The sequence below is a fragment of the Miniopterus natalensis genome, chromosome 18 (genome assembly GCF_054644295.1).
Source record: "Miniopterus natalensis isolate mMinNat1 chromosome 18, mMinNat1.hap1, whole genome shotgun sequence".
Classification (NCBI taxonomy): Eukaryota; Metazoa; Chordata; class Mammalia; order Chiroptera; family Miniopteridae; genus Miniopterus; species Miniopterus natalensis.
The window spans coordinates 6,067,258-6,076,036 of NC_142098.1; positions in this window are offsets into that span (position 1 = coordinate 6,067,258).

The window sequence follows — 8,779 nt, forward strand, 5'->3', positions numbered from 1 at the left end:
TCCCCCCTCTTCTCTCCTGTCTCTGTCTCCGTCTCTCTCTTGTCTCTTTCTCTCCCCCTTCCAATTCTGTTTCTCTCTCTGTTTCTCTCCCTCTCTTCATCTTTTTTCTTCCTTTCCCCCCTCCCTCTTTCCCTTTTCTCCCCACCTCTCTCTTCCCTTCCTCCTTCCTTCCTTCCTTCCTTCCTTCCTTCCTTCCTTCCTTCCTTCCTTCCTTCCTCCCTCCCTCCCTCCCTCCCTCCCTCCCTCCCCCCTCCCCCCCTCCCCCCTCCCCCCTCCCCCACTTCTTTTCATTGCCCTTCCTCCTTTCCCAACTCCTCCGTTCTATCCCAGCTTCCCTTGCTTCTGTTTGCCCTTTAACAATACTTATCCACCCCTGTACTGGATGCCCGATGCAGCAAACCCGCACATTGGTAACTGAGGGATTCTAATCTTAAAAAAAAATAACCATCTTATGGGCTGATATGTAAAGGTCTCCAAGTATAGGGCGAAGCTTGGTGTCAGCCATTGGCTATAACTCGTTTTGCGCTAAGGAGAACTGCCGTGCCAACTCCCCGTGGGCCTAGTGGTATGTGCCTCGCTTCAGGCCGAACCCATGAGTTTGCCTGTCTGCTCCCAGGTATCCAGCCCGCTCCCCCCCGGGCGGGGCCTGGTCTCCTTCCCTTGGTATCCACAGCACCCCGCACAGTGACCACTACTGTGCAAACGTCCTTCAGAGCTAGCTTACTCTCCCTGTGTGTCTTTTTCTTCCCTCTGATGACTCTGGGATGGAGGAAAAGTCTGGTTAACACATTCACACTACAGAGTGAGTAGTTTCCCTCCTCCCCTCAGCAGGGGTCCTATATAGTTCCCCAAATGTCCACAGCTGGAAAAAGTGAGTAAAAGCATGAAGCAGAAAACACTTCGAAGAAAAAGTTCCTGGGAGAGAGAAACCCTAACTGATCTAATTTTTTATTCCCAGCTCCAGGACGGTTCCGGGCACATAAAAGGCACCAGAAAATGCTAGTTAAATAGAACCACGCTGTGTCGGTCAGACTCTGAAATGATCCCTAAAGATCCTTGCCTCCTGGTGTTTGTGCCCTCCACCTGAGTGTGGGCTGGCCTGGAGACTTGCTCCTAACCAACAGAATATGACAAAAGTGATGAGAAGTCACTTTTGTGATTCAGTTACGTAAGAGTGTGACTCCTGTCCTGCTAGCCAACTCTGTTGCCTCCTAGGCTTGCAGGCTTCAGTGGTGCAAGTTGCCGTGTTGGAGATGCCCACAGGCAAGGAACTGAGGGCAGCCTCCAGCCAAGCTGGGCTCAGCACAGTCCCTGCAGAAATACTTGTTGGATGAATGAATGAACCATTGTTTCTGTTTAGTAATGATGATTCCTTCTCTCCTGAGGGTCTTTTTGGTGGGGGTCAGGAGACAGGAGGTGACTGGTGGCCTCTAGAAGAGTCCGAGGAGGAGAGAGGCACTGAGGAAGGCTGGCCACTGGGGGGTGTGGCATTCCCAGGAAATGGCCTCTGTCCAGCTCTCTCAGGCCCAGGCCTCTCAGAAGAGGTCCGGTTGCACAGGATGCTGAGGCAGGGGCCCGCCAGACTTCTGGCCCTGAGCTGTGCCTGCAGACCTCGGCGCTCCGATGGAGGGGGAGCTCTGGGACACAGCTGATGGGCTGGGCACCTGACCTGGGTGGGGCAGTCCTGAGAGAGCCAGTGGGGATCCTTCACAGGTATCCCCTCATGGCTGACAGATGAAAGAGGCTTGCTGGTAGCTGACCCCTTGACCCAGACAGACTAAGAGCTGTGAACATCAGGGGCTTTTGAGACGCTCCCCTCTGCCCCTCTGTGTTCCTCAGAGCCCCCTCATGTGGCAGTGAGACTGGGCCAGCCCCCCACCCCCCACCTCCAAGGCCAGTTTTTCTTGGGCTACTTACTTCTTCTCTTGTCTTTGTCTGAACCTCGGTTTTCCCCTCTGGGAAATGGGCAGAACCAGCCCTGCGCAGCCTGTATGGTTGGCACAAAGGTCAGGGAAGTGAGGAGTGGAAAGACTTATTGCCCAAGTGTGAAAGAACAGAAAGGGCGTAGGAAAGGGCCCATTTTCCTGGGTATTCCGGGGGTGCCCTGCCCTCTCTCCCCGGAGGAAGGGAGAGAGGTGGCATTTCCCGAGCCCAGGCCCCCAGCTGCTGTAACAGGTGCCCCAGTTTGGCAGCTTGGACTGGCCAATCTGGCACCAGCCTGTTAGTGCTGCTGGGAGAGGACCCGGTGGGGCTGAGGCTGGTTCATTGGGCAGCTCTTTGGGGATGCAGTGGCCTGAGGTGATTCGCTGTGACAGGCTGTTGACAACACAGCTTCCAGGGTTGTTCTCGGTCACAGGCGGAGCTGCCCCAGCCGCCTGCCTCTAAATGAACAAAAGAGAGACAGCAGACAGCAGACAGCAGCTGTCCATGTGGGGATCTGGGCTGCTTCTGCCCTTGTGGCCTCGGGGCTGCCTGCTGGAGGGCAGTGACTCCAGCCACAGTGCCCATTGCTGACAACCTCAAAAGTCACCGGGACTCAGATGCCGCCATGACCAAGATAAATATGAAGTCCTTGATCTAATGCTAAAGAGGAAACACAAGGACCTCCCTCCCTTCCTTCACTCAGTTTTGTTGAGCCAGGCACTGTACTAGGTGTTGGAACACAGTGGGAGCAAAATAGACATGGTCCTCTCCTCATGGAGTTTACAGTCTGGTGAGGGAGACACACGTCAAACAGGTAATTGCTCAGGTAATTATTTAATTAGTTTTACTAAGTGTTATGAAGGAAAACAACAGGGTGCTATACAATAGGACGCTGAGCCAGCCTGGGGTTCAGGCAAGGCCCCCTGAGGAAGCCACACTGACCTGGAGGATGAGTCTTAGATTGGGTGCCCTAGAAGCAGAACATTCTAGGTTGATGGGAATCTGTTCCACTTATCCATGTCTAGTATATAGGAAAATGATTGGCTTTTATGTATTAACCTTGTGTCTCTCAACCTTGCTGTAGTAATTTATTAGTTCCAGGTTTTTTTGTTGATTTTTTCAGATTTTTTTCCATAGACAGTCATACAATCTGTGAACAAAGACAATTTCTTCCTTCTTAACATGCATTTCCTTTCCTTGTTTTATTGTATTGCCTAGAACTTCAAGTGTTGTGTTCAAAAGCAGTGGTGAGAAGGGACTTGATCTTAGAGGGAAAGCTTTGAGTTTCACACTGTTAACAGAAACTGTAGGTTTTTTGTAGATATTCTTTTTTTTTTTTTTTTCCCATTGATTTCAGAGAGAGGAAGGGAGAAGGAGAGAGAGAGAGAAACATCAATGATGAGAGAGTCATTGATTGGCTGCCTCCTGCATAGCCCCTGCTGGGGATGGAGCCTGCAACCTGGGCATGTGCCCTAACTGCTGAATTGAACAGTGATCTCCCGTGATCTCCTGGATCATATGTTGATGCTTAACTGCTGAGCCATGCCAGCCTGTAGATATTCTTAATCAAGATGAGGATGTTCCTCTCTATTTCTAATTTATTGAGAAATATTTTAAATTATGAATGGGTGTTGGATTTTGTCAAATGCTTCTTTTGGTATTTATTGACATGATCATGTGATTTTTCTTCTTTAGCCTGTTCATGTGGTGGATTACATTAATTGACCTTGCACCAGCTTTGCATGCCTGGGATAAATCCCACTTACTCATGTTGTATAATTCTTTTATACATTACTTGGTTCTACTTGCTGTATCTTGTTGAGGATTTTTATATCTATGTTCGTGAGAAATATTGGTCTATAGTTTTTTTTGTGTGTGTGTGTGTGTAATGTTATCTACTTTTTGTATTGACCTCATAGAATGAATTAGAAAGTACTTCCTCTATTTCCATTCTCTGAAAGAGGTTGTAGAAAGTTGGTTTAACTTGTTTTTTAAAAAATTTTTATTTTTCAATTACAGTTGATATATATATACTATATTTGGTATAACGTCTTTAAATATTTGGTAGATTTTGCAGTGAACCCATCTGTTCTGGTGCTTTCTGTTTTGAAAGTTTATTAATTGTTTCAGTTTCTTTAATAGATATAGATCTGTTCAGATGGTCTATTCTTCTTGTGTGAATTTGGCTAGTTGTGTCTTTCAAAGAATTGGTCCATTTCATCTAGGTAATCAAATTTGTGGGCATGGAGTTGTTCCTACTATTCCTTTATTATTTTTTAATGTCCACAGGATCTGTAGTGATGTCTCCTTTTTCATTTATGATAATAGTAATTAGTAATTTTTCTCAGCCTGGCTAGAGGCTTATTGATTTTATTGATCTTTCCAAAGAAACAACTTTCAGTTTTATTGATTTATTCTGTTGGTTTCCTATATAATCAACTTTTATACCTGGAAAACAAATACATTAGAATTTAGGTCTGCATTGATTATAAAAAGTAAATGTTAAAACTTTTACCTTAAAAGATAAAGTATATTTGCACTACAAGATATAGCTTTTATTTCTTACACATAAGAGCTCTGCTTAAAACTTCATTTGAAATGAGGAGTTGCAAAAAAATATTTGAAAACCACTCAATGACATGATCTCTCGGGGGCCCTTCGATGATTCTATGATCCAGTTAGACAAAACACTGTTATGGTCAGATGTTTTTCTTTTTAAAATATCCATCTTTTAGCAGACCATAAAGCCACACAAATTAGTCAAATTTGATTGTGCATTTGGATGAAGTCAACTGGAACACAATACAGGGTAAGAACTCCAGACTAGAAATCAAGATAGCTGGTCCCTATCGTCACATTGCTCAGCCTCCATGTGATAGTGAGAATGCTTTTTATTTATTTTTTCAAACTATAAGAGGACACTTATTTGGTTAATCCCAGAGGTAGAAAAAGTAATTCATAGAAGAAATGGGCTTAAGAAACAAGTTATAGAGGCAAAGAGAGGGCCTTGGAGCTTGGGAGTGAAGAAGCTAATGGTAAGGCACCTGGCGGTGGGGAGGGGAAAGGAAAGGGAGACTGAAAGGTGTGGGAGTGCTTCCAGGAGGGAGAGTGCCAGAATGCTTTTTTTAAAAAATTTATCTTGGTTGTTGAAAGTATTACAGGTATCCCCCTTTTTGTTCCCCATTGATTCCCTCCATCCCACATGCTCAACCCCCCCAGGCCTTCACCACACTATTATCTGTGTCCATAGGTTATGCATATATGCATATAAGTTCTTTGATTAATCTCTCCCCACCCACTCCCCCACCCTGGCCTTCCCAATGAGACTCATCAATCTGTTCCATGCTTCTATGTCTCTGGATCTATTTTGTTCCTCAGTCTATTTTGTTTATTAGATTCCACATATGAGTGAGATCATGTAAAACTAAACCAGGAAGAATCAGTAAAACCTGAATAGGCCAATAACAACTGATGAAATCGAAGCAGTGATAAAAAAAACTCCCAGAAAACAAAAGCCCTGGTCCGGATGACTTCACAGGGAGCTTTGTAATTCTTTTAGTTGTCAGGTTAGATAGTTTACTAAAAATTTTTCTTGCTTTTTGAGGTAGGCCTGTAGTGCTATGAACTTCCCTCTCAGGACTGCTTTCGCTGTGTCCCATAGATTTGGGTGGCTGTGTGTTCATTTCATTTGTTTCCAGGAAGTTTTTTATTTCTTTCTTGATCTTATTGGTAACCCATCATTATTTAATAACATGCTATTTAGCCTCCATGTGTTTGAATGTTTTTGAGTGTTTTTACTGTAGACAATTTCTAATTTCATGCCCTTGTGATCTGAGATGCTTGATATGATTTCAATCTTCTTGAACGTGTAGAGACTTGTTTTGTGTCCTAACATGTGGTCTATCTATGAGAAGGACCCATGTGCACTTGAGAGGAATGTATATTCTGCAGCTTTGGGGTGAAATGTTCTGTAAATATTCATTAATCTGATCTAGTGTGCCATTTAGTCACTGTTTCTGTGTTGACCTTTTGTCTGGAAGATCTATCCAGTGAAGTCAGTGGGGTATTAAAGTCCATGACTATAACTGTATTGCTGTTGATCTCTCCCTTAAAGTCCTTAAGGTTATTATTGATAACCTTCTTTATTGCCATTTTAATTCTTTATGCCTATGTTTCTCTCTCTATTCTTATTATTACAGCAGTCCCTTTAACATTTCCTGCAATGCTGGTTTGGTGGTGATAAACTCCTTTAGCCTTTTTTTTTTTTTCTTTTTTGTCTGGGAAGCTATTTCACCATCTATTTTGAAAGATAGCCTTGCTGGATAGAGTACTCTTGGTTTCAGATCCTTATTTTGCATTACCTTGAGTAGTTCATGCCATTCCCTTCTGGCCTGTAGAGTTTCTGATGAGAAGTCAGCTGACAGCCTTATGGGAGCTCCTGTGTAGGTAACAGATTGCTTTTTTCTCGTTGCCTTTAAGATTCACTCTTTGTCTTGAATTTTTAGCATTTTAATTATGATGTGTCTGGGTGTGGGCCTCTTTGGATTCTTCTTGCTTGAGACTCTCTGTGCCTCCTGAACTTGTGTGACTTTTTCCCTGATCAGGTTAGGGAAGTTTTCTTCCATTATTTCTTCAAAGAGGTTCTCTAACCGTTGCTTACTTTTGACCTGTTCTGGTATTCCTATGATGCAAATATTATGTTTCATGTTTTCCCACAGTTCCCTTAGACTGTCCTCCTGTTTTTTAATTGTTTTTCTTTTTGGAGCTCTGATTGAGTGATTTCTTTCTACCCTATCTTCTACTTCGCTGATCCGATTCTCAGCTCCCTCTAATCTGCTGTTTATTCCTTCCAAAGCATTCTTTTTTTAAAAAAATATCTTTATTGATTTTAAAGAGAGGAAGGGAGAGGGAGAGAGAGAGAGAGAGAGAAACATCAATGATGAGTCATTGATTGGCTGCCTCCTGTATGCCCCCTACTGAGGATCGAGCCTGCAACCCAGGGATGTGCCCTGACCGGGAATTGAACTGAGGTCTCCTGGATCCTAGGTTCCTATTCAACTGCTGAGCTATCCCCAGCTGGCCCAATGTATTCTTTATTTCTGCTATGTAATTCTTCATTTCTGACTGGTCATTTTTCATAGTTTTCATATCTTTTTTCATGCTGTTGAGCATCCTTACAATCAATATTCTAAACTCTATATCTGATAGATTGCTTATCTCCATTTCATTTAGCTCTTTTTCTGGAGACTTCACTTGTTCTTTCATTTGGGGCTTGTTTTTTGTCACCCCATTTTGGCTGCCTATTTGCGTTTGTTTCCATGTATCAGGTAGGCCTGCTAGTACTCTGTCTTTTTAGATAGTCTCTGGTGCAGGCCAATGTCAGATGCTGTTTGTGACTGGCCTTTCGTACCCTGTTTGGAGCGATCAACAACCCACAGCTTGCGGTCCCCTCTGTTGGGGCTGGGTGTGTTTGGGTAGGACCAAGATACCAAAGTCTGCTTTTCCAAGGCCCCAGTCCAGAAGCAGAACAGGCAAATACTGAAAGCAACCCTGAGGTCTGCCTCTGACTACAGGCTGATTAATCTGATTCTCTTCATGAGCCTCAGGCTATAGAAACTCCCCGGGGTAGGGTGAGAGGTTTTCCAGCAAGGTGGGGCAATTGCTTCAGCCTCAGGCAAAAGCTGCTTGGAAGGTAAATGCCTGCCTCTGCAGTATGGGGGAATGACTCAGCACAGGAATCCAGAGGCCTGCCCTCTGAGCTCTAGTTCCAGAGGCCACAACCCTAGATTCTCCCCACACAGCTCAGTCCACTCTGCCCTCCCTCTGCCGGAGCCCAAGGTAAGTGGCCGCACACGAAACTTTGTGCATTGGCTCTTTAAGAGGGTGCCTGCATTTCTAGCCACTTCTCCCTGGCAAACAAACCCAGCTGCTTTTCACAGCCAGGTGTTATGTGGACACCTTTCTCAGTTCTAGTGCTTTGGGCTGGGAAGCCCAACCTGGGGTGTAGGCCCTAGCACCCTCAGTGGGAACCCCCACACCTGAGATATCCCTCTGGACTTTCAGCTGCTGCCTGTGGGAGCCCAGCCAGCCCTCTTGTGCCTCTGCACCTCCTACCAGTCTCTAGTGGTCTCCACTTTTCCTCCTTGGTTATGAGAGTGCTCTCCAGCTCGTCTTCAGTTGCAGTTGATTATTCAGGATGGTTTTCCTCAATTTTAGTTATAATTCCAGTTTGGTCCCCGGAGAGTGTCAGTGTAGCTTCCACTCAGTCCTCTGCCATCTTTAATCTCCGGAGCCAGAATGCTTTTGTTTGGTGGTATCAGAAACCCACCCCTGATGTTGAGCCAGGTATGGCTATATCCAGGAGTTCAAATGAGGTTGCAAGATCCAGGTTTTCTCTATCTCCTGGCTCTGCTTCCTCTGCCCTTCTTCTATTCTCTGACAGGCGCCCGTGGCCTCCAGGCTGCCATCTCATAAATCCAGCAAAAGTCATGCAGTTATCTGATTGTACTGATTTAGATCACGTGCCCACCTGAACCAATAACAGTGAAGGAGTAGGGATGGCCATGATGGTGGTGGAATTCAGTGACAAACCAAGTCACAAACCAAATCACATCTACCCCTGGAGCTTGGATAGGAGGCTGGTGCCACCTAAACTATATTGTCTAAGTTGAGATCCTCAAGGAAAATCGGGGAGCTGTTACTGCAGGGTTGGAGAATGGGTGCTAGATGGGCAAAGCAAGAAGTAAGAAACAAATGGAACAGTTTCTAAACTTAGTTTCTCTACGTACCTTGAGAGGATTCCTGTTGTGAGGGTGCAGTGAGGGGAGGATGTGACCAAGAGGAAGGACTCTACCTG